This window comes from Bombus impatiens, unplaced genomic scaffold (assembly GCF_000188095.3).
Source record: "Bombus impatiens unplaced genomic scaffold, BIMP_2.2 scf_0135, whole genome shotgun sequence".
NCBI lineage: Eukaryota > Metazoa > Arthropoda > Insecta > Hymenoptera > Apidae > Bombus > Bombus impatiens.
Window position 1 is genome coordinate 38,369 of NT_176554.1, and position 22,927 is coordinate 61,295.

At 34.7% G+C, this 22,927-nt stretch overlaps 1 long non-coding RNA gene across 1 annotated transcript; it reads left to right on the plus strand.

Moving 5' to 3' along the window:
- Positions 1-1,456: 1,456 nt before the first annotated feature.
- LOC112212224 lies at positions 1,457-22,902 on the plus strand. The gene is made up of 2 exons (XR_002946043.2): positions 1,457-1,719; positions 22,647-22,902. It is a non-coding gene; the product is annotated as an uncharacterized LOC112212224 (long non-coding RNA).
- Positions 22,903-22,927: the final 25 nt, after the last annotated feature.

The following is a 22,927-nucleotide window of genomic DNA, read 5'->3' on the forward strand; positions in this document are numbered from 1 at the left end:
ATAATTAAAAGGATTAGAATCTAGGGGTATACGTATATATAGCTATATATGTTAAATCTCAGACATAGAATGAGAGATACGTGCGGCTGTTATAATTTCTACCAGATAATAGATCGATAAATACTGTATATACGTTTTACTACATAATACAGTCATCAGAAAACCTTTTTATACTCGAGATCGTTCGAGAGATCCATTATCTTTACGCGTCTACTATTTTATCTGTTATCTCTCTGCGTTCTTAAAACCTAGACACGTTTATAACCATTTCGCATGTTCTGTTTGCGTTAGTACGTAATTATATAATTACGCGTAAATTTATTTCGTAACAGCATTTTGAAAATTGAAGCAAATTTTAGATTTTTGATATTTTCTTTCAATTCATACAACTATTTGAAATGACAACCGATTGAAATGTTTGTCCGGCTTTCGAGAAAGCGAAGAATATCGCGAATAGCGAATGAAACGAAATTTTGAGAAATTATTTAGTATTACAGGAAAGGAGCCATAAAGGGAAAAGACATTTTCATTTTGAAGGAATGGCGATGCGCGTGATTTTTAGCTGAAAGTTGCAAGAAGCATGACAGCAAGAGAGAAAACTTTGCTTCTGTTGGCGATTGTTACTCGATCCGTGCGAATGGAAATAACGCGAGCAATCAAACAACCACGGTGAAACGAATGCCGTGGTCGAATTGTTTCATAGAAAAATTATTTTTCACGTTCGTGAAACGAAAAAACCGTTATTGAAATGGCATTGCGTCGTTTTGTCTTTTGGTGCGTTCTCCTTTGTTTTTGCTTTCATAAAAATCCCTTGAAGCTTTAACGTGCGATTATTGAATCGAAGGAAATATCATTAATTTTGGTCGTGTGACGAAAAGGTAGGAAAGATTTTCAAGTATGGTATAGATCCAGGTCGTAAAGGTTTCTAATTAATTTATAAATCCTCTTGGAATGAAATCACTTAATAACCAGCATAACCGTTTCGGTCGACATTTCATTGGTTTAAAGGCTTTGCAAATATCAAAATACAATTAGAAGTTTCGATTTATTGTATCGTGCTTGTCTTCGTAAACACATATTCGACAACAAAACGATGATTATGTACGTGTAACCGGTATATAATACCGTAGAGACGTTTAATTTTAAAACACTACTGACTGGTTTTATTAATTGAGGAGTCAGATTAAAGGAGATTCACTTTTCTCTTTTTAATTGCGTATCTCATTGATTTATTCTAAATGTCGAACAGACAAAGGAAACTATGATCAATATATCATTTTGAAAGAGAACAATTATCTAGGAACAATCTCGAGACACAAGTAGGTCTCTTATCTTTCGATAAGTGGGTCTCGCAGAAAAACGAAGATACAAGTATAGTAACAAAGATGAAGAGAAGAATGGTATAAAGTATAAAAGGAGGAAAAGTCGATGTTCGAAGTAGAGAGAAGTTGGCAATAGAGCTCCAGTGGCTGGTCACGGATAGGCTAGAGGAGGTTAGCGTTTCGAGTACGCGCTCTGCGTCCAAGCGTCGCGTCGCGTCGCGTCACGACGCGCGAGTATTGCGAGACGTCGTCGATCAGTATCGTGGAAGCGCGCGTCCCGTACCGCTCGGGCAACCCTTAAATCGCGTGCAACATTTCACGAAGAACGACGTTTCGTCATTGATGTGTGAAATTATTCGCGAACGAATCGAGTTTACGTCGAGATCTTGACATACCGGTGAGTCTTTTGTCGCAAAATTTTTCTTCCCACTGATAAAAACACAAGAAAAAAAGAATAAAGAGGAAAGAGCGTAGGAAACGAACGAATAATGTTTAAGAAAAAGTGCTTAAGAAAAATGGAAGGGAAGTATAGGATAAGTAGGTAGTATACGGCGAAAAAAGTGTTATGAAAATATAGACCGTGAGAAACAGCTTCGGCTTTAGCACGTCCATTAACAGTGACATCGAGCAGACTTACAATTGGTTTTCCAAGTTACTATAACACTATAACAACGTATATTCTTTACTTTTTCGCGAGCAATTGAAACTTGTTACCTGCCATCTATGTGTACAGGTGAAATTTTTATTGTAAAATACGTGACAAATTAATCATTTCGAAGAAGTAACGCTGTTCTCTTTCTTATTTCTCTTTCTATCGTATCGTATACGATAAAATGATAAATTGTCGACGCATTAACGGATACCGTGAAACGAGATCTGAGATTTACCATTGCAAAAATAAACGAATACAACTTGAAATAGATGAAACGGATGAATTGCTGCCGGAGCAAAGCGCTTGTGAAATTGAAACGCGACGTTGTGTCGCCTCGCGACTACAAACTGTCCAACTATTCTTCGAGTCATGGAATCGGCGAAATGCGTGCGTGTATGCGTGCACACTATACGTACATACGTAAAAATATAAAACTCAATTGTTCAAAGAAATTGAGAGAAAGTTGTCGCGAGTTGTAAAATGAAGAACTTGGACGTGTTCCGTTCTTTAATATACCTTGGTCCAAGTTCTTGGAAGACTTGTTGACGTTGTTACACAGGTATCTCTAGCGTTTCTCGTCGTTACGTTATCGAATATCCGTATCGAGATCGAGGAAAGCTTGGAAGCGTCGAAACTTTGATTTAAAGCGTTCGCAAGTAGCGAAAAGAGAGTGCTGCAGTCGAGGAAATTTCAAAGAGTGCAATCTGCGTCGTGGTAAGGGTGAAGTAGTTTGGTGAAACGAAGATAGTTTGGTAAATGAAGATATTCACCCATCGCGTCGGCGAATCGACGATCACGAACGATCTATAAACTCATCTGGTACACGGTTCCGCGTAATTGGGTCGAATGAAATTTTCGTCGAACCCCAATGGTTTGCAAATGGTTCGCAAATTAATGGTGTAAAATGCATTTTAAGCGGAGTATACGATCCTACATACTGCATCGTTAATATGTAGCGGATGTTGAAAACTGTGCATCGTCTACCGTGGTAAATATTATGCCTGGCTACATTTCCAATCGTAGAAACGTTGTAGCGAAACTCCAACCAACTAAAATTTACTTCTATGTCCCGATCGTTTGCCTTCTGTCCAGCGAAGAACCAACGGACTTTACGGACCAGCGACTACTTTATGATCTGAAACACTTTGTTTCGGAGCTTTCTGCCGCATCGCCATTGTTATACCAGATAGGTACATACTTATCTTATCACAAATTATGTGCGCGGTTCGTCCGTTGTTTAATTGTCTTTCCAACGATGTCTGTTCGTAGTATGTGCTCGACGTACATACATATTCCGTAATCTTTTACCGATCCATGAAAATAAACGCGGACGACGCGGCAGGTTTGAAAGATTTTGCACGAACGTGCTCGTACGGATTCGTATCTGTGGTGGAAAATCACGCATCGGAGGAAAACCGGGTACGCGTCGATCCTGTAATGAAAACTGACAGTGTGCGACGAGGCGGGAGTTTCGACGGTTCCACCGGCGATTTCATAATTACGACAATTTATGAACAACCACCAGCGGATCGCGATCTGTTCAAACTATATTTAATAACATTCAATGTCACGTGGGTGTAATTAAATTTTCCGAAATACACGACCAGCTGATTCGCGTTCAAATAAAATGTAATGATTTTGAAAACTTGAAATTTTTACGATGTTTGTGTTGCCCTAGTAGCCAATCTGAAAGATTTGTTGCACACTAAACCGAGAAACTCGTAGGAAAAGTGATACAAGTGATACTAAACGATATTTAATTCGAGGAAACCGTAACTTAAAATAGTTTAATCTTAAAATGGTTTAATAGAGAAATTTGCATGTTTCTAAACGTTAAAACACATAGACTTTTGTACTCGTAAAAGTGAAAAAATATACGATAAAGTCGTATTTACATTTAGATACGTATGTCACATATATACACATATTTCGTATGTGTCTCGTTCTTGGGAAAAATGCTCTTGTATTGTTTTTTCACTGATGTAAGGCTTAATTGAAGAAATAGAAAGAAATCGAAGTTGATATTTAGTGTATCGTAGAAAAAAGCCAGCGTGCTTCTGTATTCGTGGCCCAATGAAAACCCTTTTTTGTGTGAAATGGAGCTAAACAGAGGAAGGAAAGTTGATACGCATCGCTGTAATATGTATGTGTATTCCGAATTCGACGGGGTTATCGGTTAAGTTAAGCGCGGCGCGACGATTCAAGGGGAAATGATCGTTGGCCAACAAATGTAATTGTTGTTGGCGAGCTTGTAAATACGTCTAATTAATGTTATCGAGGGTCGTCGAGGCTCGTTCTTGATGCGTCCGCGAGCGCAAAGGAACGCGATAACATTGCTTATTAAAAAGAAATCATCGCTACGATTAGCCAGTAATTTTATTATGCAAAAGAGGGACCGTGTGCCGATCATCGTATCAAATATCGATCGTCGATCGATTGTCACGATACTCGCGTTCTGTACTTGGTGTCAATCGAGCCTAATAACGTACTCGAACTACTGCTCGAAAGTTATTTTATCGAATAACACCTATGGCAACGATGTCCTTTCCTGAAATAACGAATGCAATGGGAAAGTGATAAACGAGTGGTGATAAAACGCAAACAATAACGGTAGCTTTGTTTGCGTAAGAAAGCAAGAATCTATCAACTGTGGTAGAAGACAAAAATCAGGCTAGATTTGTTCGGAAAAGTCTCTTTCTTTTTGACGAATAAGATTCTTACAACGATGTGGCATTGAATAAATTACACGTGGACGATGCTCGATTGAAATTTTCTATCGTTCCTCGACAAGCATTTTACTTAGATACTTTACGTTAATATATTTTTCGACGTCGATTTATATCATTCTAAAGTTAATGGGTTCAGACCTGAAGATTGTACGAAACACAATAATATTTCGCTCTACTTTCTCGATCGTCTAAGGTTCGTTGTCAGCTTGTAATATCCTTTTGTATGACAGTTAATCGTTTCTAAATGACAACAGAATTTACTTTATAGATACCGATTAATAACCACGCTAACTCTATGAATACAGCTGCGATATGCTGTGATGTGAATAGTTACTAGCTAATTCTAATTCTGTACAGGACATCCTCAGCTTTTTACGGCTATTTTATGCATTTCGATGCAAATTCGTTCACCGATATGCTATTCGTCGACGTGGGTCGTCTTTTTCATAAAAAATCATATTACTAAACTTGCTACATCAATGTAAAATAAATATAAAGATATAAATTTACGTTGCATTCAAACATAAGGCGAGCTGCTAGATTTAATTCTTCGCCTTTTTTCTAACTGTTCGAATGCTAAGCTTATTACATACTAGTTTCGATTCGAATTTCGTTGCAATTCGTTCAACTGTTTTATATAGATCACAGTTTTAATTATAACACATATTAATTTTAAATATGGATGAACTTTGGAAATGTAATAAAGAATTCCATATGGGAGAATCGTTGTTTCACGAGATCTCTTCTCGTTTCCCGCATCGTCGACGATTGTACCAATATTTGCTGTAAATTATAATCTCTATACATATTACTTTGGCAATATTACAATCGCATGATGTTTAACACGCGGTATCTACTTATGAGTTTAATATACATATGTATGTGTGAAAAATACATCTTACGAAACATTAATCATATTCACATCCTACTACATTAATATTATAAAACAGCGCGAGTAACCAACTGCTGCTGTGCTGGAAAATACATATGCAAAATGCATTCTCATTTGAGATATTATCAAGCTCAGAATTCTAACTACGGTAATGTAATGTATACAATCATTTATACAATCTGTTATCGGAAATTCACGCTATGATTTTATCGAATTCTGTTCCTGTTACGATTTGCTACGATATTTTGAAATTCTTTCGATAATTTACATACTTCATTCTTACACATTTTTCTTACATATTACTTATTTCGTATAGAACGTCGCTGTAATTTTTAATAACATTTCAGCAGTTGGACATTGTAGCCCTATATCGCTGTCAGTTGGAACCGTAGAAAAGTTTTCCATTCATTTTTAATCGGTTAATTCGTTGGTTCTTGATAGTGTTAGTTAAGATGGTGTTATGCCGTAAAAGGAACAACAAGAATGAAAGGTATCTCTCCGATAGAAACAAGTAACCAGCCAAGAGGAAAGTAAAGAATAAACGAATAAACAATTTAACCGCTACGTTTTCTGTTACTGCTTAACAAAACACGGCAACGAAAGAAGAAGAAAAACGAGAGATTATAGTTTGAAATTCTATTCATTTTTTATCGCATTTTTAGTACTATGAAACTCATAAACACATATGGTTTATAAACGTAGACTATGTCTATTGCGTAAGAAAGATCATGCAATCTATGAACCTACTGAAATTTTATGATATATCTACAGGTATACATATATATTTGATAATTGCCATTGTCATATATATATATATATATATATATATATATATATATATATATATATATATATATATATATATATATATATATATATATATATATATATATATATATATATATATATATATATATATATATATATATATATATATATATATATATATATATATATATATATATATATATATATATATATATATATATATATATATATATATATATATATATATATATATATATATATATATATATATATATATATATATATATATATATATATATATATATATATATATATATATATATATATATATATATATATATATATATATATATATATATATATATATATATATATATATATATATATATATATATATATATATATATATATATATATATATATATATATATATATATATATATATATATATATATATATATATATATATATATATATATATATATATATATATATATATATATATATATATATATATATACACACGTGACACTAAGTTGTGACTTTACAGCGATGACACTGAACGTTACAACAGTGTATTCAATTGCAGCCCTTCTCCCTCATAAAGAGAAAAATCATGACTTTCTGCCACGTGGAAACGTACCGTAACAGTAAGTAGCAAATAGTAAGTAGTAAGTAGTGAGTAAGCAAAACATTTAAATATTGACAAATAAATTAGAATTGACAAATAAATTAAATTGACTAAATTCTAACGAAGATTCATATTGATCGTCGTAATATGTTACATGTACATTGGTGATAGCGCCGAGACAGATATTCTTGTCAAGAAGTCGATGAAATCATATGGTTTGACAGTTTCGGAATCCTGTTGAGAGCGTCGATCACTGCCATTGCCAAGGACAATGCGATCGAGAATCACGAGTCTAGGGACATTTCTGATCAAATCCAGTTCAAATCTACTGTAGTTCACTGATTATTGTTCACGAGTTTCAATCTAGGGACGCTGATAAACCGAGCATTCTGTCAAGTGCACTATCCACTGTACGTGATATCGGAAAGAGACCGCTGCCTGCTGTCTCGTCAGCAAAAGAAAAAGATGAGAGGACAAAAAGAGTCGACAGATTAAATAACAGATACATTTCTTCATTTTGAAGAAATTATTGTCGTTTCGTTCCTATATCGCTTCTAATCGACCGCCCAAACAGAGTTTACTGTTATTGTTAGAATAGGCACGTGAAATGTGGCCGACTTGGAAAGATGAGAAATAGTACCAGATTTATGGACGGAGTATAAGTGTAATGCATTCGAGATACGCCTGAAATGTGAATAATAGCATTGGAAAAGATACTTTGATCGAAATCTATCTATCAGAGAGATAAAAAGTGTAGTGCAATGAGGAGATTCTGGTATGTGAAAGAGTATTTATCCAGGAAAAAGTATTGTGCCGTTTGTCGTTCGACGTTGGTGAAATTCTTGCAATACTGAGATTAGTACGTTATTATGGTTGTTATTGTAAACGGCTGATCTTTTAGAATTATACTTTGGATCCTCTATACCTTGGGGTACTATGCATTACCTACAACAAAAGAATTTAATACTCTAAAAATAGTCCTTAACGTTTTTTTATGCGTGATATAATATTGTTTGCATAGATGTACATTTTGACACTGCTTGTCCCCATTTCTTATTAAATTATCGTCCTGTTCAATTATTATATCGATTTATGTGTTAATTAAAACGTTTAATTGACCGCCACTGATCAGGACAATGGGGCAAACAGCGTGTTACAATTATCAATTTCCTACATAATTATTGTGGTTTACCAGAATCATCGATTAAGTTTGCATCCTGTGCCGTAAGTGAATGTGTATCGTTTTTAAATATTCGCTAGGATCTAATATCTAAGATTTCATAAGTTGTACAAAAATCAGGGTATTTTAACGGGTGAAGAATACAGATCATGCTTAAATATAATTGCGTGACTACAATTTTATTTGTAATTGTAATTTGTTTTGTCACGTCTTACATTTTCTATACTCGTAATCGATAATCGCTTTCTTTACCACTCGTCTCTTTTAACCCTCTTGCCGTTAATACCTAACCCAGAGCCGCTATTGTACATCAGTGACTCCGTGGTTCTCCCGAAAAATACCTTTGTCTGATATTTTGGATATTTTTTCATTTCTAATATGATTTTAACAAATTTACCAACACTTTATTTCTATAAAATAAGTTTTTCTTTTGGACTAATTAACAGAGATATGTTTTATGTTTTACTTTAGTAATGAAATTCATAGTAGTTTCATTATTTTTCAGAAAAATATGTTAGTTGATAGATAAGTGACTTGAAAAATGCACATTTCCCAAAATATTTTTGGTCAGTGCATAGAAAATTTGGAAGGAGCTAAGAGGTTGAACGATCGAGACGTTCAACTTTCAAGATGTTCTTCAGATTTTAAGGGTGGAAGACTAGAAAATTCAATCTCGTAGCATGTTACTTAAAAAGCGACGCGTAATCGCTACGTGGTTAAACATGTAAATGTGATTGAAATATTTGAAGGAAAATAATACGAATGTTAATCTCGCGACTGGTTTGGTCACGAGTGACCACGATAGATATAGTGGATTAGATACGTTAGATACGTAGTGAAAGATCACTGATAGCCTTTAGCACGTGAAATAGGTACATATAACTAAGAAACATTTAATTCTACTGGTTAATAATATTATTTAACAGCGGTTTCTATTTGGTGCAACAGCCAGCGAGAATCGCGATATGTGAAATTTATAGCCAAGATCGGATTCGTAAACCGTGACGGGGAAGTTGTTACTTATAGTATACGCGTATCGTTTCTTGCGGTCGTGGATTGAATCGGCGAATTAATTGAAGTGAATTGCCGAAAGGCTATAGGATGTATAAGTATTCTAGCCGGAGGCCCGTCAGGATGCCTGGAAGCACGGAAGTTTGACGAAGGTTGGTCGTCGGATGGTAACAAATCTTATTATCTTAGTGAATCCGGGCTAATACATCGGGTACTTTGTGTCGCGAATTCAGCTCGAGAAGCCCGGAATATTTCTCTACGAGGGAGAAAGGAACACGATTATTTATGAGCGTTTTAACTGCCCTGCAAATCTCAATTCGCACTTAGTATGATGAACAATCAGTTGATATGATGTTTATTCGTTAAAATGTCTTAAAGGAACAATTATGTATATATTGATATATGTTGAACAGTTGATGTCAATATTAATTACTAATACTGGTGATATTTATGATCCCGTGTTTCCGGTCCCTACTACTCTAATAGTAGAGATACACGATGTAACTACTAGAATTCGGAATTTACTAAATGAATATAATATCATTCGCTTTTAAAATTTCGTTTCGCTTTCGAATTATGATATTTTCTGCTAATACATGACAAGTATTTTCTATATGTATACGTGTAGTGTATGCTGTCAAGACAGATCGATCGTGAGTATTCTCTGAAAGATTTTTTCGAGTGACGGATAGTTGTGAAAGGAGAATGAAAATGAGTAAACATGGAAAGATTAAAATAGGCCAGCTAGCACACACGAGCACAAACATAACAGCGTTCGGCTCGATTTGAAAACTAGCGTATAACCTGCCATAGTCGTAGTTGCTAGTTTTTGGTCTCATCCGCCAAACTATTTTAAGAGTTTTAAAGTGTTAAATGGTGAATTCCATCATTTGGCAAAAGTTTTGAGATAATATGCACGTTCGTGCGTTTCTAATATTCCGATGTTGCGAAGGATGTTACGGGTAAATATACCGAAAAGGGTATGTCTCGTTGATTTCAATGACTTTCAAATACGTTATAGAGAACAACATTTCGAATAACTTTATATTCATAAAAATGGCTTCTGATTGCTCTTTAATTGTAAGTATCGTAGCGAGTAGGTGCGAAATTTTGACCGGTCAGGCCAATCGAAATATAACCTTTGTTGTTATACATATTATGTACATACATAGGATGTATATCCCTTCACTGTGTCTCGACGCTGCCCATCTAAACTTTGTTTATCAAATCGAGAGACGTTTCCTTTATCTCATACACCCCTCGGGAGTTATAAAACATTGCGCGTAAAGCGCTAAAATAGCGGTAAAAGAGAAAATGTGAGGAATCGACTACTCTCTTGATCGTTGCTTAGAAAGTGGACCACTGAACAGCCAAAATGTAACAACTTTGTAATAACAATTTTTTATTTTATATAGATATATTTATATTTATATGATATATATTATATTTATGTTTTATATATTTATATAGATTTTATATAGGAATAGATTGAAAGCGGTTTATGAAAGAGGCGACGATGACATACGTACTACGAATCGAACCATACACACATTTCCAATAAATGTTATCCGTCTCATAGTGCTATCTATTATTTACGTATCTTGTAAATAATGCTATAAACGCAACAGTTCATCCTGACAAAATATCTCGAAAGAAAAGTATTCAAACATCATTTCGTTCTTTGCATTACAAAAACATTGTGTAACAGTTAATTAAAACATGCGACACGCATTTGGGAAGACGCGATATGTTAATTACTTTTATCGTTGTCGGAACGTTGTGAAACAGACGATGCGAACAAAGCGACAAAACGATAAAAGCGAATAGGAGCTTTAACTAATTAAATTGCATCGGTATCGGATATAATTCTTTTATCTTCTTGCGTAATTTTAAGTCGCAAACTACTACTATACACATAACTGTATTAACAGTTAGATAAGCATAGCGATTCGTACAAGGAAAATGGAAAACTAATTAAATTAATATGTTTGTTGGTATTTTTAAGTCTTTGCGTATATCCTTGTTTCTGACATACTATGCAGCGTTGACTATTGTTCTCGGTATCTTCGATTTCGTAAACTATATAACACAATTTTTGTTTAAAAATATGAAAGATATAATTGGGGGAAAACGTAATTAGAAATTTGCTGAGAAGCAGCGGTGTGCTTGGCGCGTTTGCGTTTGCGTTTGGACGAAACTGGTGGAAATGTGGCATCACGGATACTAAGTAGAACTCGAGAAATTCAACGTGACCCGATGTAGGTTACGTAACATAGTTGCGAACGATCGAGCCGGTAAGGTGGAGAATCCCTGGGATATCCATAACTCAGTTGTCACACACAAATTCCGGGATGGTTTGAAATATCGTAGCGAATCTAGCAGCTAGACGAAATCATGAGAATTTAGCCGCGATAGTCGTACGAATGAGTGGAGAAGACGTCGCGTCGCTCGCAGATTCGGCAAATAATTTACGATTGATCGATCGCTTTCCAACAATCTCTTCTTTGGCTGAATCCTATCTACGATCTTGCTTGCTTGTTCAAACTAATCGGCAGGCGGGGACCGTAATAAGATAAAATACATAATAATTTTCAGGCATTTTAAATCGAAAAACTTGAAAAACTAAATTTGAAAAACTACTTAAACTGGACTTCGAATCGTGCTTCGTAAAGTGATTGTTGTTCATATTTCTCCAAAAGTGTCGCGTTTCAAGTTCAAAAGTTACGATGAACCGATTTACCTATGCAGTTCGGTCGTGCGTTTCCGACGTTTTTCTTGAAGATTTTCGAGAAAAGATATGGAAAATAATAGTAGGAGGAGAGGGAGAAGAAAAAAGGAAGAAAAAGAAAAAGAAAGGAAACGCAGATTCAGTGTTTTATGAGACTAGGTCGAAGGCGTTTGTTAAGATTAAGACTGTCATTCGTGGCTGATATAATTGGATCTTAAGTTTAGGAGAATCAAAAGGGGGGACACAGACCTCTAGAAACGGCGAAGAAGACGGGAAAAAGAAAATGAAAGGACGAAGAAAGGAAAGCGTAACGAAGAGACGAGCGGGAGCCGTATGATGATATCTGTCGTAATCAAGGATCCTTTATTTCGTCTGCACGATCTTTCAACGTTCATTTCCACAAAAGTAATCTCCCTTTCATTTTGTATACATATAAGTCTGTTATCTGGTTGAAAGTTTCGCGTTGAAAGTCCGACCTGGTATGCCGCGATATTTATGTATTACGTGCCTTTGATCTCGAATCCTTCGAGAGTTCAAAAAGATGAAGGAGGAGGTTGCCGAAATCTTTTCTCGGAAAAGAAGAGTATTTGTCTTTAGCGAAACTGATGTTGAATTCACGTTTGGATGGTTCGGTTGCCTTGAATTTTTAACTCGTAATTGGAATGGTAATCATATTGTTAGATAGATAATATATTTAGAAATTGCCTGGTAATTGAAAGGACAAAAGATAAAAAAAGATGGTATTTTCTAAATTATCAGAAAAGTAAGAACCTTACCCTAGTTAAAGATAGATGTTGGTGGTTCTCGTTTGAAGATATATAGCAAGATTAGCAGGAGGAGCAGGATTTTCTGTTGTATTGACGTGGCTCTTCTATTTTTGAAAAGAAAAAAACATGTAAATTCAAGTGGAAATCAAGCAGGGTTGAAAGGAAAAGATGAGCAGAAAATATGTTTTTCGTTTACCGTTATTCGTTATTTATAGCCTTCCGTTTACAATACCAAATCCCAGTGGTGAAATACGGAAGGGAAAACGTTATGGCTTGCGGTATCTATCTTACGTTCCAAGTATTGATTGGCGGATTTGAAACATTGACATAACTCGAAGGGTGAATTAAATGGCAGCTATAAAAGTAACGAAAAGAATTTCTATAACATATATTTGCCTTAATTGATTTTGATTCTGAATTACAGGATTATCAATTATGTATCTGTTTCGATAATTCTCTGTTTTCGATAGGTTATGCTAAACCTATGGTAATGACGGTAACTTTTAACGTATAAATTTTTATTCTTCCACTATTTACTTTTCCAATGTAGTACATCTCGCGTGTAACTTGACTTTAACGAGCCTAAATAATTTTGTTGTAGAAAATATATACCGTGAAATGATCTATTCGTGGGTGTGTGAGTTATTGACGGTAACTAATTCAATGAAATTGTAATTTTCGTTTTGTGCGAAAAGTAGGTGTTTCTACATACGTATAAAAGTCAAAATTGAAATTGAAATTACGCATACTATAATTGAAATTGAAATTGATGTTATTATCAGTATTCAAGCTGTGAGTAAATTTCAAATAAACGCTGGAAAAAACGTGTCTTTTTCTCTTATTCGATTGCCTCAGGCTTCGAATCAAGTTATTCATCGACCTTGTTTCGAACAGAGTAATAATGTACTTTCTTTAGAACGTTTTAACAGTAAGTACCGGTGATCGAGTGATCCAAGATCGAGAGAGGAAACGGTACATTTTTAATGGAGAAGAAGGCTCCCTCCATCTCCGTGTTATATATACACCTAAATGATTTTTATACGGGGCCAAAGTATGCAAACAAATATTACAAACGTCTCGAATATAAATAATATGTGTACATAAGTTTGTCGATAGGAAAAGAGGCAAAAGTTGCATGTTACGACTATGTAGAAGTATGTAAAAGTAGCGCGTAAAACATACATATAAGAAATATTCAAGTATACATACATATTATACATATTATATATATGTAGGCTCTGTAAAAGCAACCAGAAAAGCTTAGCATTAAGTCCGAGGATTCATTTGCGAGAAATTTCATTTTGAAAATTATATGTGGAATACGCGTGTACGGCTAGTAGAAAGTGTTGCACGTATCGTGTACCGGCCGATTGGAATTGATTACGCGTTGATCTCGAACAGAGACATTCATGTTGAGTTGAACACACGCTGGGTGTTATACGTTTTTCGAATTATTTGCTAAATAAAGTGTCTAATAAAATGTTCTATTGATTATTACATATGAAAGTGTTATTCGTTAAATACACAACGCCCATCGTGTAACAGTGAAAAGAGGTACCTATCTTTTGAATGGTTAGAAATGAGAGAAAATGTCCTAAGGTAAACTGAAACGGTATACACTGGCATGGAAATTCTAGAAATAGATCTGTATGCATTTTTATGCATCGATGCATGTACAAGATGCGCTTCTTTTTTAAAATGAAACTTTCTAAATACTTTGTAGCCGGATCTCCACTCTCCACTAGAAAACGCTTTAGAAAAGTATACAATACAAATACATAAAAAAAGTAAATATCAATAGTAAAAAAAAGTACATGTGTACATATTAAAAAATATTTTCGCTTTTATTCTAGCGAAATCGGGATACTAAAAATGTCTTCTGTTCGAAAAATATGGAGTAATTATATACACAGATGAACATAGAATAAACAACTGAATAAACAACTTGCTGAAACTGCAACAAATATTCTTTCACATTTTATTCGACTTTTTCGTTTCCTATGCATATCGCATAGGAATTATAATCACAACGTGAAATTGCTTGTAAATTTAATTTTGATTAATCTAATAATGAATTCTTGCTAAACTCGACTTTTGTTATCTGATATTTGAAAACGATTAATTTCGTTTTTGTAAAACTATCCGAAGTGTAAAGAGAACAGGAAGATAGAGACTAGGAAGGAATAATTTTTTTATTACGATTTTCCTTAGGCGACAGAAATGGAACATAATTTTAGCTTCGCTAACTCGAATATCTCCGTCGCAAGAAGCAGGAAGATAAAGAGGATAAGTTAAACATTTCCTAAGAAACGAAACAGACAGAGTTTTAATGAGTTACCCAAGCAAACTATGCACGAGAAGAATGTAAGACGATTAGAAGCTCGTTTAAAGTCGTTATATAAATAATTGTAAAAGATCTTTCCGAGCAAAGAGTTTACTTCTTCGCGTTAACAGTTAAGATGAAAACGATGATCCATTTAATAATCTTATCTCCAACTGTGGAATTTAAATTACCATACGATGTTAATAATAAATAACTTTCCAGTCTTCCATACATTTCGATCATTATAAATTACATAAAAAAAGATTTGTAAAAAGTTTTGTTCTCGTATTAGTTTCAGATTGAATTTCACAATAAAACATGATCGGAAAATCGACAATTGGCCGCTAAAGGAAACAAAATGCGGTTCGGTAATATTAACTGTGAACATAAGCTTTTGATTGCTTGTAGTAACAAGGGAGGATATCGTAAACAGCGCAGCTGTTGGTTCTCGTGGATTTTCCTATTTTCCGGCAGAAATTAGCCATATTACGGCGGTGCCTACCTAGTAGGCAGCTGCATCGTAAGAGAAAGCAGCTGATGCGAAATATGTACTGGCCAGAAAGTGAAAAACGTTAACATCCAGAGTGGACCGACTTTTTGGTTCCGTTGCGGTGCGTAAGAAAGTGATTGGACGTAATTGATAAATCGCGTCGACCAAGTTGCCATACAGATGATGCAACGCGGTCTCGCCAGCAGTCTCGCGGTATCTCCCACTGTAATATCGTGGGAGTGGGGAAGAGCTGAAACGAATTCCATGGAAGATTAAGATTAAACGCTACCGCCTCTTTCTTCTATCCCTAGTTGCTACACAAACTTTACGAGCAGAAAGCCGAAATAAATTTTCGTCCGATTGTAATCTAATGCGAACGAGAATAGGAAATAATTACAGGTCGTGTAACGATCGGTCCGTGATATTTTGCCGTGTAGATATCCATATCGGCTTGTTGGAAAATATCCGAAAAATTTTAATCTCATTTCATAAAATATTTGCAATTATTCGCAAACCAAGATCAAGATTACTCAACATTTGTTTATAGGTTGGTAAAATTATAGAGATACTATGACAAAGATATGGCAGTAGAGGGAAACGGAAGATCAAGAACGTGATATAGCGTGACAACTAAGTATTTATTAAATGGTAACACGCTAATGCATAGACAATACAGGGATCATTAAAATCTCTAAGCGACATGGATCCGCAGTGCTTTGATCAAGGGATCGATGGATTAACTATAGAACCTTAATGGCATGAAATTGTCAATTAATCGAATCGCGGCTGCAGAAATGATCTTCTCTCCGACATATCGTACGTAATGAAATTACTCGTAACTTACGTTGCGTTACGACACGCACGAAACGTCGTGTATCGGTTTTGAGAATAAATATATCGCGTTTTATTAGCTTTCGATCGACACTGTAAAGCGCCTTTACCGCGTAATGGATTGTTAATTTCGTTAATGCGTGTTTGATCCGTCGATAGTGTCCAATTACTTTTCTGCCGTTGCATTCATTATTGCCCTGAACAACCTGTGTCAATATTATTTCTTGGATCACTCTTGGGGTGCGTTGAATATCAAACAAATTAATTGCTCTTTTCGTTCGCGTCTCTATTAATTTAGTCATTTTATAGGTTCCCCGACAGTAGTTTACAAGTTTATACAAAATACTTGAAATCATTAATACGTACGTATACGGTGACACGGCGATCATCTAGGATACACCTGCTCTTATCAAATTCAGTTCTATTTAATAAATTCGATTGATATTCGCATTATTTTCTTCTTATTATTTTTTTAATAATAAGAAGCGACACCGATGTCGCACAACGAAAAAAATACCCTTCTTCCCTTCGTAAACCGTTCCCTGATTCGAAACGCTATCAAATTTCAAACTAAAAAGCCTTTCTTTTACCCTGATATCAAATAACAACGGAAATAACCTAGTCTAAAAATATACACATCAAATAGGTGTAGTTAGGTTAAAGCCAATCGTTTGATTTATTCTTGTTTAAGAAAAGGTATTCGATATTTCCATCTATTTAAGGAGACACGCATTTATCGCATCAAGGTGTATCTGAAACTCGAGGAAACAAGGTGTTTCCGAACTCGAACTGATAACGTCTTACGTTCATAAAATTCTTTGCATTTTAGATAAAGATGTTTGGAGAATACCTTAATCGAGTATCTTAATCGATAGAAGACTGGGTATAGAGTATCCGAATAAAGTTACAGGCGGTTAATGCTTGACCAAATTTCGTCAATGTTTACTTCTAACAGCAAAACCATATAGCTCGATGCAAAGTTATTTCTTTCCTTTGTGTGCTACTTTCGTATAATTCGAAAGCAAGACTCGAATGTGTAATTTTATCGTAATGAACGTTAAATACGTTGAACGACGATTAAGATCTTGGATCGATATCATCGATTCATCGTGGATAACCAACGAACGTTTTGATTTTATTCAATTATGTATTTTATGTGATAAATTGTACACGCACGCACACACAAAACGTGCTATGTAATAATGTAATACGTGATATAAAATACAAATGGAAAACAAATATTCTGCAATGAAATTATGTAAGCTGGACTTTGAATTCAACGGAAATTGTTCGGGTTTGATTTCAGTTGTTTCCTATTCGTATTTTGCTCGTGTTATGAACATGAAAAGAACACGAACGAACTCAGAAACAACCACTCTTCGAAATTACAATTTACACGATAAGAAAGTTAGCATAAAAGAGATCTATAAAGACGACTGATGAGCTATCCACATGTACGCGTCCAAGGCTGGCAATATCGAAAGTTATTAAACGTATCATGGTTTTACAGGGTAAGATTCGCAACAATTGTTAAAGAGATTTTCAATATTTCTCATCATCTTTCGTATTGCGGTAATTCTAAACGGCGAAATACGTTTTCTGACAGAAGTGGTACGTATTAGGTTTCACATTTGTATAAAGATGCTGTATGTTGTAAAAAACGTGTGTATAAAAGAAAGACACTCTTCGGACAACCTAATACGTGAGTAACTTGTCCGTATTTCTAGATTCTAGAGCGTGGCTAGTACCGTAGATACTTTGGTTGGTTTTGCAAGTATCGACAGCGTCTTGATAACACGATGAAACCTTGCTCCAGCAACAGGCGCCGGTCCTCGCATACTCCATTACCACGAGGTTAATTGTGTTAGCGCGTGCCGCATCCGTTGCTTTCTGTTTCGCATTTCGCATTACGCATATGTGAACATACAAGCGTGATTGTAACCGATGCGTGAGATGCGTGTGTTACGATCGTGCCTCGTTGGCCATTAATCGCATAAAATAGTTACGCTTTCCTCAGTTTCCTTACGAACGAACTTTTTCAATATGCGAAGACAGGTTTGGCAAACGCGACAGATGCAATTCACGAATGGTCCATTTGATCGAAGATGAATTTTCCATTTATCAGAACGAGATTTCTCTCAAGACCAGATTCATTGAGTTTCTGCTGTGAGCTCTTTTGTTATTCGAAACACCGGCCAATATCTTATATATCATTTCCTTATATTACATATTCGTAAGAATAGACGAATCGAATAATCTGGAATTGAGTTATCGGATGATTTAAAAAATGATGATTAGTGGAAAAGAATGTCTGAAGGATTCCGAGCGTTCTGTCCGTCGACTTTTCTCTCTGACTCTGACTCGACTCTGAATCGAGTTTTCATAGCTCATTAACGAGTCTGAGACACTTTACGATAGACCATATTTTTTGAAAAGAATTTCCTACGATAACGTTACAATGTAATCCCGATTATTTCAATTAACTGAAATTTGATTTTTCTTAAGTATGCGTAAAACAGTTGTTAAGTGTTTGTAAAGACACACACATACACACACACACACACACACACACACACACACACACGTACACAGAGTTAATACCTACACGTACATGTAGAATACACTGCAATTTTTCTTCTATCTTCATACTCTGGTAAATACATGTTCTATAGAAGTGGATATTCTTTGCGTACGCTCCTATACATGTATAGTATATCGTGTTCGCATCTTATATTAGCATATACATATACCGAAATTTCCCTAGGGTCATGTAGATTATTTGAATCAGTAAATTTCGTAGCAATCTTACAAATCAAACTTTGAATACATTTGAATATATTTTATTTATAATCAAGAAACTTTTTTACAGCAGCAAAGATCGAAATATGCCCACAAGTGACGCAAGTTAGAAAATCTTTATTGGTTATTAAACCAATGTTTCAAAAGTTTTGTTTCAGCTTGTAATTTCACAGTATTATGCTATATATTTGTTTATTTATATGTCGATAAAACGCTATCTAAATCTGTGTTACAATTATGATATATATGTTATAAGTGTACTATAAGTATTTGCATAATTACAAATAGGAAAGGTGAAAAGAAAAGAAAAAAAATAGCGATAGCTACATAATATATTATATATTATAAAATTAAATATAGGCACAATTACAAAAATTCTACTTTTATAACATAAACTAGATCGTGCTTAAAGCTCTATATAAAGATTAAACGATATAAAGATTAAAATTTAAACGATGATTAGAGCAACCACTTTTTAACCAATGCGTGTCGCAAATATTAATAATTTAATAGGATAAATTACTTTTTTTACGCGAGAAGAGCTATATGTGTAGATATTAAAATCTTATCTTCTGAATTAGGACATCTACTCTGTCTATCACTTATAAAGGAACTACAGACAGACAGACAGACAGACAGACAGACACACAGACACACACACGACCACACACACACCCGATAATGAAATCGGCAGAGTTAATGAATAACAATCAATTTCATTCTGTATGCGCTTACTGGCGGTTCTGTATAGCTTAATTTCAATTTATATGTTAAATTATTAAACTCTGTTGTTCGTTAAATTAGTGAAATTGGAATTTCAATGACATAACAATTTCATTAAATATATATATTTCGAAGTATTAAATATCGATATACATATACAATACACGCAGTCACCCATCAAGCATCTCCTATAGAAATTTGTGAAATCTCCTATAGAAATTTGTCTTTAAATTTCATTTTTGTTTAAGTAAAATACTCGAACAAAAATTAAACATGCTTATGCCAAACTACTACTACTACTAGTTTTATGTAGATGTAGAATGCATCTCGTTCACCGAGATTAAAAACGTCAGATATTTCCTCTATTCTTTTATCTCGAGCTTGTATTTGCACACCTGTTTGTTCGATTTTTACGAACCGGTTAATTTTTCTTCGTGCCAGTTAACTAATATCAACAGCAAGTTAACCAATACGATATCATTTTTTAATAGTATTAAACATGTTAGGAAAGTGTTAAGTAATGTATTTTTCATGTAAATGAATTTCATATAAGAATTTTTTTTTTACATTTATTCTTACGTTTATTGCCATGTTAAGATAACATTAATTTTATTAATCATGATATAGAATGGGATAGAACGGATTACGATCGCTCAATTTTCAGTCGTTAGACATTTCGCAAGATGATGTCCACACGGAATATACGACGGGATAAAAGACAGACCATCTCTCACGACCACTTTCAGCTTCTTGTCAATAATGTCGTTCGTCCGGACGAGTTAAAAGCCATCTAACATAAATTAAAATTTCTAGCACATCGTACGACACGATTTGAAGTGCTATTAATATGATAGAAAATATCCACGGCAATGATAGATACATATAATTCGAAGCGAAAGCAATATAAAAAATAGTTGTAATAACCATTTAATTTGATCGTTATCGAGTTTCCTTCAAAATATTTGTCATACATTAACATTGACATATTGACACGAATGAAAATATATCTGCAAGATTCGTTTCACGGGACTATCTCCATTTTCTTGGATCGTGAAATAGATAATTTTGAAAAAAGATTTCTATCCGGTATCATCTAGAGATATTTGTACAATAGGTAGTAATAGTTTCATTAAGGCAGCGAGATATAAATATACGCTTCAGATGCATCGAATATCTATTTGTATTGTATCGTATCATTTTATAAATGCGCGTAAGGAGAAGAGTACCGTGGCATATGACGCTTGGTATTTGCATTTCTTTGTAAATAGATATATTTGTCATACATAAGCATTAGAATATTTATCCACGTGCTTGCTAACTTTCAGTCAAGTTGTGTGAAATTCTCCAGGCGAACAATGCAACAATCCGTACTCTCTCAGCTATGTAAACTGCTATGCGGCTTGACAGGAGTTCGATTCATCTCAAGTATCATCGCTAGCGATCCATCGTATCGATAGGATAAAGCATCGGATATCTCACGTATGTTTTACAACTATGTGGATAGCCCGACGGATTTAATCCACTTCGATTTAGTAGGCTGCCCCCTGGTATATCTTTATTCTAATATCGAGATAAAAAATCGATGGTACGAGCGAAATTGCTTGTTAACGTTAGCTAGACACGCGGTTTTCTTTTGCCGGCAACTTTTTTACTCGCCGATGTGATGGAACGTTAGAGAAATGTATTTTTTGTTCGACGCTGATCACAACTGTCGTAAAACTTTTCGTCTTTCTGCTACGATCCACGATTTCCTTCGTTCCTTTTTCAACCGGATTCCACTACGTTGCAAATTGTTTGATCGACAAAAAGTAAAAGTGCTTTACGAACGATGGAACGAACGGCTTTAAAACGAACTTTCGGTAAAGAGAGACAAGCTTTGATCGATACATTGCCGAATTTATACTGTACATGACTACGGTAAAGATGGTTGAGAGGTGGAAAGGCACGTAATTACAAGCAGCAAAAGTCAGCGTACTATCGTTCACCCTGCACATACGAAGCATTAGGATTAAACGATCAATTTCAAATTATTAGTAGTATTCCATAACGTGAAACACGATTTCATGTTCGTAATAGGTAGCCACGTACTAAACTGTAATGAAAAATCTGTGAGATACCGCAGGACTCGTGATATTCATTGATACCGATTCGGTTCGCTATTCGGTTGCTTCGTTAAATATTATTTTTGCCGAAAGGATCGTAAGAAATAGAAAAATGTTACATTACGGATCTGCAGTGAACTTTTTATTCAAAGAACCGAAATAATGGAAAATATGCGAACGTTCGTGTAACGAAAGTTTCCTCTGATATTCTATTTAGTGATTTTCATGGCGACTTAGCAACAATGATGTTAGTTACAGGGCTTGATTTTTATTCATGTCGCTTGGAACGAATTCATAATTTCAGTTGCTTGTGCAGTTCCATTCTTCGTAATAAATGTCCTGAAATTTTTCCCCTCGCTGTACAGTAATGGTAAATATATCAAAGTTTAAGAAAGTGTAACCTGAGAAACAAAGAACTCTGCTCTCAGAGAACGAGAGTTTATTATTAAGTGACCAAACTACTGTAACATGACATATTTATATTTTAAAAAATATGTATGCTCTTTATTAGCACGCGTGTAGAAAATTATAAAGGACCGTTATTTAGAAGACGAATATTAGTTCAGAAAGAGCAGATAGAGCAGATAGAAATAATATAATTACGATTAATATCGATTAGGTTATGAGAGAATAAAAGTACAAGTTTGTTAAAATCAACTGAAATTGAAAAAATGCTAAAACTACTTTTTATGTTGCAGGGCTAAAGCTGTTTTCAAGGAGGACGCGATGGAATGAGTTTTCAATGAAATTGCGGACGTGACAAAATGTTGCGAAACGTAGTTGGAGCAAACGAAAGGAATCGACAGTATGATGCTGAAACGTCGATTGAAACGAGGATCGTCGGAAGTATCGTGGAAACAGGCATGATTGTGAGCAGAGACAGAAGCATTCTTGTCCTCGTTCGAAATGGCGAATATCTGCAAATAATTTTCTGTTAGTCCCTGGACGTAGCGAGAAGGGGTTGTTGAAAGGTATCTCC